We start from the raw sequence: 8,213 nt of genomic DNA, 5'->3' as shown, positions 1-8,213 counted from the left end.
CAGAAAGTAAACCAGATTCCAATTCCAAATTTTCCTAATTGAAAAGCATTTAAGATAATTGGAATTTCAGTGTACTTCCTGAATTGTCTGGAATTGAAATGGAATTGACCCCAACCCTGCAGGATACTGTACATATCCTGATTACAAGTATAGAGAATGTAGCACTGCCATTTTCAACTGAACTGAGATGATAATATCTCCCTATTCTTGTCAGATCAAATAATTAAGCTTGATTTTTCTGTTTAATTAAATGATTATTATTTTTGTCTAACCACTTATATATCAATAAAAGCTATCTGATTTACACCAGACTTTACTACTGTGATTATTGAATGTGTCAAATTTCAACCCAATGCTATGTGAAGTGCAGCCTGTACAGCTGTATTATTGTGATGAGGTGATGTTGAAGGAGTCAGGCGCAGGAGGGTAAATCACAGAATAACAAGCTTTATTCCCCAAATACAGAGTTACGCAGTAATGAGTCAAAAAACACTCCAGTGCTCAAAATAGGAGCACTGGAAAATACAAGGCACACAGGGAAACAGCCTGCCCCGAACAAGGAGAGGAGGCAGCCTGGGAGGAAGTCGTGACAATTATAGACCATTACTACACTCCTATTAGTCACCCGGGGTAAACAGAGGCCAGTCATTTTCTTTTAATGAATATGCATCCTAATGAAGAAAACGACATGTTCCCAAATCCTTGAAAACCATTCAAACCTACACATGGTAAATAATTATCTTGCTCCATAAGCTGATGTTAGTCCATGATAAGCACTGACTAATGATGCAAAACATCATAAAGTAAAGAGAAGAGTGCTTGAGCTATTGGTCATTAGGGATAGAGATGTGTGTCATGCTGCTTCAAAGTGTGAGTGAGTTTTACAATGAAAGTAAACATTGTCAACCGTGTTTCTTTGCCTCCGTAGATTACAACGGAAAATCTGGGAGTGGCAGAGGATCCAGAGTTCTAGCTACTGTAAAAGTAACTCCATTGAGCATGCGTTTTAGTGTAGGCTTGGTCCTATTCTCAGGAAACCAGTCATATTAATTTGGTTTTCACAGCATGTGGCCTGACCTGCTATGATTCTGATAACCTCAGTAAAGTGTTTACTCTGGTTATGTCCCTGCTGAAAAGGGACTCTTTATTTTATTTTTTTGTCATTTTAGCAGACGCTCTTATCCAGAGCGACTTACAGTTAGTGAGTGCATACATTTTTCATACTTTTTCATACACTTAAATTATGCTATTAGTCTCACAATGTACTATAATGACCTAGGCCCATAAGGTTAGCTACCTGAGAGATGACCACACTCAAATTGATGGGCAATGCAGTACAAGAAAAATGTGAAAGTTTAGGAGCATAGAACCCTGTAATTATTAGATCCTATGAAACCAAGTAAACATATTGATCAAATATAAAATCATTGCTGATCTGTTTGTGCTATAGCCTACATAGATGATGAAGAAGAAGACTAGACCATATCCCCAAATGTTTCTCACTGTAATAATTAATATGTTATATTTCAAATACTAGAATAAAACTGTTTTCAAGCCTTGGTTAGAATATTTGTCGATGCCGCACATAATATTGATTTGGGCAAGACATAAAATCAACGCTATACACATGTCTTGTTATTAAACTTGTGATGACGTAGAGACTGCCAGTAATTCAGATGACTTCCAGTTTAGCTGTTCCATTGGGCTATTTATTCTCCCACTGCAAGTCCATGTTTGTAAATGCAATTTTCCCTAAAAACGGAGGGAGTGTGTTATACACGCAACAGCCTCCGTGTCGAGCGCAATGAACACTACACCCATAACCTCCCTTTATCTTTAGTCCCGCCTTCGTGCAATATCCTACACAAAGATTGGACGAAATTGTGTTCTCGTCTGCTGTTGCGTCCTAGTCATGTCAATCAACACTTTCTTGACGTTTGTCTGCTTTCGGGGGTGGAATTGGAAAAGTTAAGGTCTGTGTGTGCAGTACTGCGATATTGAAGTAGGCTAACGTTACTGTATTTGCGATTGTTAGAAATACAGTTTGGTTAAAAGTTTTCTCGGTTGTCCTGTACAATAAGACATTTCGTTCTGGTGGTTGGCTACGATTTGACGGGCTCATTTTTCTGACACACTTTCCCGAGAACCGAAGGGTAAGTAGGCCTGTCGTAGACCGCTCTGCTTTGTATTATTTATATATCAAATTGTGGTTGGGCAAGTGAGAATAATGTTATAAAAATGTGTTACACAACACAAAGTCCCGCGTGTGTGGTGGGCGAGTAACGTCAATGTATCAACAGATTGAGGATACACTGCCATTCGGTGAATCTCACTCGACACAAAGTAACTGGAACTACGTCCTCCATGTTATTACATACATCGCTAAAAGTTTAATCACACTGTTTCGCAAGTAATTTAGGCCTACCAATCGTTGCAGCCGTTGTTGGCTCTATGTTTGATTTCAAAGGATAGCATACGCCGACAGTTTATGCCTAATTCTTGTGTATGCCTAATTGTTGTGATGATGTGCTGGCCATTTCTTCAAGGATGATATGGCACATTTTATGAGGTTGCAAGTGCAACCATGTTGGGATGCTGACTTCGGTCAAAGCCACATCCAGTGATGCAGGTTGTGATGACATTTACATTTACGTCATTTAGCAGACGCTCTTATCCAGAGCGACTTACAAATTGGTGCATTCAACTTATGATTTTTTTTTTTATGGGGGGGTGGGGTAGAAGGATTACTTTTATACTATTCCAGGTATTCCTTAAAGAGGTAGGGTTTCAAGTGTCTCCGGAAGGTGGTCAGTGACTCCGCTGTCCTGGCGTCGTGGGGGAGCTTGTTCCACCATTGGGGTGCCAGAGCAGCGAATAGCTTTGACAATAGCATGACCACTTTCATGTGGGCATGTCACGGCCATTTGATCCATCAAATGGTGCTTGGGAAGGTCATCACGTCAACCATGCATGCCTCCAGGTTTGCAACAACCAGACTACCGTTTGAGGGATTACAAACACACACAACCAGTGGCGTGTAACTATTGATGCCAAGGGAAGCCAGGCTTCCCCCAAAAAGTGACCAATAAAAAATAACATAAAATAATGTATCTTTCGCCTCTCTGTGTTTCATAATTTTCCTACATTCAGCCTCTTGTGAATTGAATCTCACAGGAAGAAAGCATCAGAGCAAGCGAAACAGCGCCCCTTTGACGTCTCTCTACGTGTAGGCTATCTATCTTATCATGTCTGGTCCAAACTAGTATGACATTGTTGCTGCCTCATTTAAGGCAAGGGAAGCCAGTGAGCATCTGGCCTCCCTTGACAAAAAAAGTATAAAACGTACTAATCAGCTCAACTGTGAATGGTCCTGGCGCACCAAAAAAAAAGTGTCAAGGGAAGCCAGCTTGGATTTGGCATCACTCCTATCAAATCCCATTGAGAGCATAAGTCATTGACAGAAACACTTTAATTGTTGCATCTCATTGGGTTGTTGTCCTCCGGCGGCTAGCTAGCCTAAATTAGCCATGGATGGAGAGAGAGATTTGGACTTGTGGTTTTACTTAATTCTCCGTACTGGCCAATGATTATAATGGTGATTCTGATCCAACCATTAATTCATACATTGTTGTGCCCCTGGCCTGAGAGGATGGAAGTTCAATATGTAGCTAGATGTAGAAGGCTAATGTTAACTAGCTGACGTTGACCATGAATGGAAGTTAGGCTAGCAAGCAAGCATTTTAGCCAGGTAGCCTAGGACAACAAAAATAAGTGTATACTGTATGACAGAGTGATAGACCGTTTAGTCAACATGAAAGAGAGGAGGATGGCATTGGTGTTTCTCTACAAGTAGGGTGAGTCAACATGTTTTTCTACTTGCACGAAGGCGCGCACACAGAAATCAGAACCATGGACAGCCACATCATATTTAGCTTACGTTGATTGGACTAAATTGTTTTTGGTATCTTTTAGTTGTCACTGTAATAGACTAAGCAGAGGTGATTTGAATATGTTGGAGTTGAAATGGTGCTGGAATAGTGGAGGCAGCTCCTGTTTTCTTTGCGACTTGCGGTAACTCTGTGCTTTTAAATCAATAGTTGTTTAGTGGTCCGAAAATGTCGGAAACATTAACTTGCTTAACCATGCTGTAGTCATGTTACGGTACATGCAATATGCTTTGTGGACTTCACCGGACAGAGGTAGCTATCCGGTTTTGTGATGAAACAAAGGTGTGGTTTAATTTATTCTGCCACTGTGTCTTGTTATTGTCTTGGCCTTTAGGCCTACAGTGGGGGAAAAAAGTATTTAGTCAGCCACCAATTGTGCAAGTTCTCCCACTTAAAAAGATGAGAGAGGCCTTTAATTTTCATCATAGGTACACGTCAACTATGACAGACAAAATGAGAGAAACAAATCCAGAAAATCACATTGTAGGATTTTTAATGAATTTATTTGCAAATTATGGTGGAAAATAAGTATTTGGTCAATAACAAAAGTTTCTCAATACTTTGTTATATACCCTTTGTTGGCAATGACACAGGTAAAACGTTTTCTGTAAGTCTTCACAACGTTTTCACACACTGTTGCTGGTATTTTGGCCCATTCCTCCATGCAGATCTCCTCTAGAGCAGTGATGTTTTGGGGCTGTCGCCGGGCAACACAGACTTTCAACTCCCTCCAAAGATTTTCTATGTGGTTGAGATCTGGAGACTGGCTAGGCCACTCCAGGACCTTGAAATGCTTCTTACGAAGCCACTCCTTCGTTGCCCGGGCGGTGTGTTTGGGATCATTATCATGCTGAAAGACCCAGCCACGTTTCATCTTCAATGCCCTTGCTGATGGAAGGAGGTTTTCACTCAAAATCTCACGATACATGGCCCCATTCATTCTTTCCTTTACACGGATCAGTCGTCCTGGTCCCTTTGCCGAAAAACAGCCCCAAAGTATGATGTTTCCACCCCCATGCTTCACAGTAGGTATGGTGTTCTTTGGATGCAACTAAGCATTCTTTGTCCTCCAAACACGACGAGTTGAGTTTTTACCAAAAAGTTCTATTTTGGTTTCATCTGACCATATGACATTCTCCCAATCCTCTTCTGGATCATCCAATGCACTCTAGCAAACTTCAGATGGGCCTGGACATGTACTGGCTTAAGCAGGGGGACACGTCTGGCACTGCAGGATTTGAGTCCCTGGCGGCGTAGTGTGTTACTGATGGTAGGCTTTGTTACTTTGGTCCCAGCTCTCTGCAGGTCATTCACTAGGTCCCCCCGTGTGGTTCTGGGATTTTTGCTCACCGTTCTTGTGATCATTTTGACCACACGGGGTGAGATCTTGCGTGGAGCCCCAGATCGAGGGAGATTATCAGTGGTCTTGTATGTCTTCCATTACCTAATAATTGCTCCCACAGTTGATTTCCTCAAACCAAGCTGCTTACCTATTGCAGATTCAGTCTTCCCAGCCTGGTGCAGGTCTACAATTTTGTTTCTGGTGTCCTTTGACAGCTCTTTGGTCTTGGCCATAGTGGAGTTTGGAGTGTGACTGTTTGAGGTTGTGGACAGGTGTCTTTTATACTGATAACAAGTTCAAACAGGTGCCATTAATACAGGTAACGAGTGGAGGACAGAGGAGCCTCTTAAAGAAGAAGTTACAGGTCTGTGAGAGCCAGAAATCTTGCTTGTTTGTAGGTGACCAAATCCTACAATGTGATTTTCTGGATTTTTTTCTTCTCAATTTGTCTGTCATAGTTGACGTGTACCTATGATGAAAATTACAGGCCTCTCATCTTTTTAAGTGGGAGAACTTGCACAATTGGTGGCTGACTAAATACTTTTTTCCCCCACTGTATATATCACGGTGGCAAGGCATATGAATTAACAGGTTATAGAGCAAACAACGCAATTATCACAACACATAGGTTGTAATATTGCATTTTTTGTCCCTGGCTTGGCTTCCCCAGTGATTTAACCACACACTACTACTGCACACAACACACACACTGTTCTCATGACATCATTGCTCACAGAATGGGGGGAATCTTCTTTTAGGTTCAGCTGTCACCAGCCTTCTGTTTGACCCCCACCCCTTAACATAATCTGGAGACATTCATTTCCCTTCCTTCAGCTCTAATGAATTTAGTCAATAGGCCTCTTTTTGCTTGATGATGGCCTCTATTTGCTTGATGATTGGCAGCAGCACATGTAAGATAACCCATGTACCAAGTAGGATGTAGTAAAACTGCAAGGGTGTCACTGAAATGCACCAGGAAATGTTTACCGGAATAAAGTAATGCGTTTTCCTGGAATCACTTCCTCAAATAATGTTTCCATTGTCCAATGTCCTCGTTTCAGCTTTTGAGGTGCTTTTATGATAACTAAAAGGTGCCAGACAGGATTTTCTGCACAATCCACATGTACACAGTACACCTGAGAGCCTATGAAGGATGACATTCATGTGTTTTTCTCTTGGGGTGTGTCCTGAGTATTATATATCTAAATAGCTTTGTTTAAATTGATGGTTTTTTTTTTTTACCTGGGCCCAGTTTATCTAAACATTTAATCCAGATAAAAATGATCCTGTGTTGTGTCAAATTTCCCCATTCAAATTTGTTCCCTGTTTAGAAAGACACAGAAAGACAATATTTCAACCACATGTTATGGAATCATATAACATGATCTTTGTTGTAGCATATAATGTAGTGATAGAGATTTGCTTCCATTTTGTCTTAAAACTACATCAAAAAATGAGGACGGACTTCATCTAAAGGGGGAGCAGAATGTAACACCACACAGGATCATTTTGTTCTGTATTAAATGTTTTGGAAAAACTGGACCCTGGTGACTAAAAGAGAAGCAACTGCTTACCGCATTGAATGAGACTTTGATACTGTAGTGATGTTTATTGAAGGGGTGTAGAAATGTGATACCTACTCCCTGTCTGACTTAGAGAAACATGGTTCACTGCACAAAAATAGTACAATGATAATGTTTTAGTTTTAGACAGTAAGATACAGTAACATTATTATTTCTGTTACATAGAAAGGCCTATGCCTAGATAAGGACAGGGCAAGATGATGTGGTTGCTTTCATGTGCCTCATGACTGACGCTTTCTAGTAAAATTGTTATCTTTAGCTGAACCATGCAGACTAGATTCCTTGAAAGACCGATACCACATCCCTGACTGTACAGTACACCACGCTCTTTTAGACAAATGGTTGTTACCTGTCTAAACAATGTTTTTTATCATGTAGCCTACCCATAGTGGCTGCAGAGTGACACTGGTGATTAAATGAGTGCTGACTTGCTGCGGTATGGGATGTTTCCTGTTCTTGAGGCCTACAGTTCTTGCAACACAGGCGCAGTGAAAGTCAGTTCATGTTGACTTGCTCCTGTAGGCCAAGGCCTGCCCTGAGGAGTAGAGAGCCTCAGGCCTGTCTGGTGTTGTGCCACTGTTCACACAGCTGTGTTAATAACCCTGGTGGAGTTCAGTGTCTCTGTGGCTCTCTGTTGTCTGCCTGTGCATTCCATCCCACTCTGTAATGGGAATGATGGGACAAGTGCTGCTCAGACAAAGCAAAGCTCTTTTCAGAACTATAGTGACGCCAGCAATATTTATAGGCACTGGTAATGCCCACTTTGAATATGATCTGAATCTAGTGGTGTTGCCATAGGTTCGTTTTAATTCTCTGGGTGTGACTGAGTAAAAAAGAAAGAAAGAGGATTTCGACACCCACCATCTTGGATTGTTCTGAAATCATTTCTGTAGTTAGTAAAAGGTACGATTAGCATTTCTAAAACATAATTTTGTTTAAATATAATCTCTGAGAAATTAAGCTAATTGATAGCACCCAAATTGGCAATTTTTACATTTATAGGAGTCAGTCAATAAATATAGTACCCAACATCCGATTTGGATCAAACTTATTTCTACCACTGAGTAAGACATGAGAAATCCCCCCAAAATTGCCAAAAGCTACCCACGGATGGAGGGTTGGGTTGTACAAGGAAGTTATCTTGTCATCTATATTTTATGGGTTTTGACTGAGTTGTCATCTGTTGCCAAAGAGTCTGTTTTGAGGTACTGTAAATTACAAGCTTAGCTGTTGATTAACTAACATGGGATCCATTTAAGCCCACACACTTTGTATAACTTGAGAAACTCCAGTAGGAGGAAGTTGAAAGAAAATAACAAGTAATTGAATGGGAAGGTTACA

At 40.9% G+C, this 8,213-nt stretch overlaps 1 protein-coding gene across 7 annotated transcripts in view; it reads left to right on the top strand.

Annotated features, from left to right (window-relative positions):
• Nucleotides 1-1,932: 1,932 nt before the first annotated feature.
• The window catches only part of LOC121550542 (signal transducer and activator of transcription 3), a 31,247-nt gene continuing 24,966 nt past the window's right edge, over nt 1,933-8,213 (top strand). For all 7 annotated transcript variants that reach the window (XM_041862845.2, XM_041862842.2, XM_041862841.2 and 4 more), the window contains exon 1: nt 1,933-2,153. The gene's annotated coding sequence lies outside the window, so the exon portion shown is untranslated. The remainder of the gene's footprint in view (nt 2,154-8,213) is intronic.

The sequence above is a fragment of the Coregonus clupeaformis genome, chromosome 35, assembly GCF_020615455.1.
Source record: "Coregonus clupeaformis isolate EN_2021a chromosome 35, ASM2061545v1, whole genome shotgun sequence".
NCBI classification, from domain to species: Eukaryota; Metazoa; Chordata; class Actinopteri; order Salmoniformes; family Salmonidae; genus Coregonus; species Coregonus clupeaformis.
Note: the sequence above shows the minus strand (reverse complement) of the source record. Positions and strands in the feature narration are given on the sequence as shown.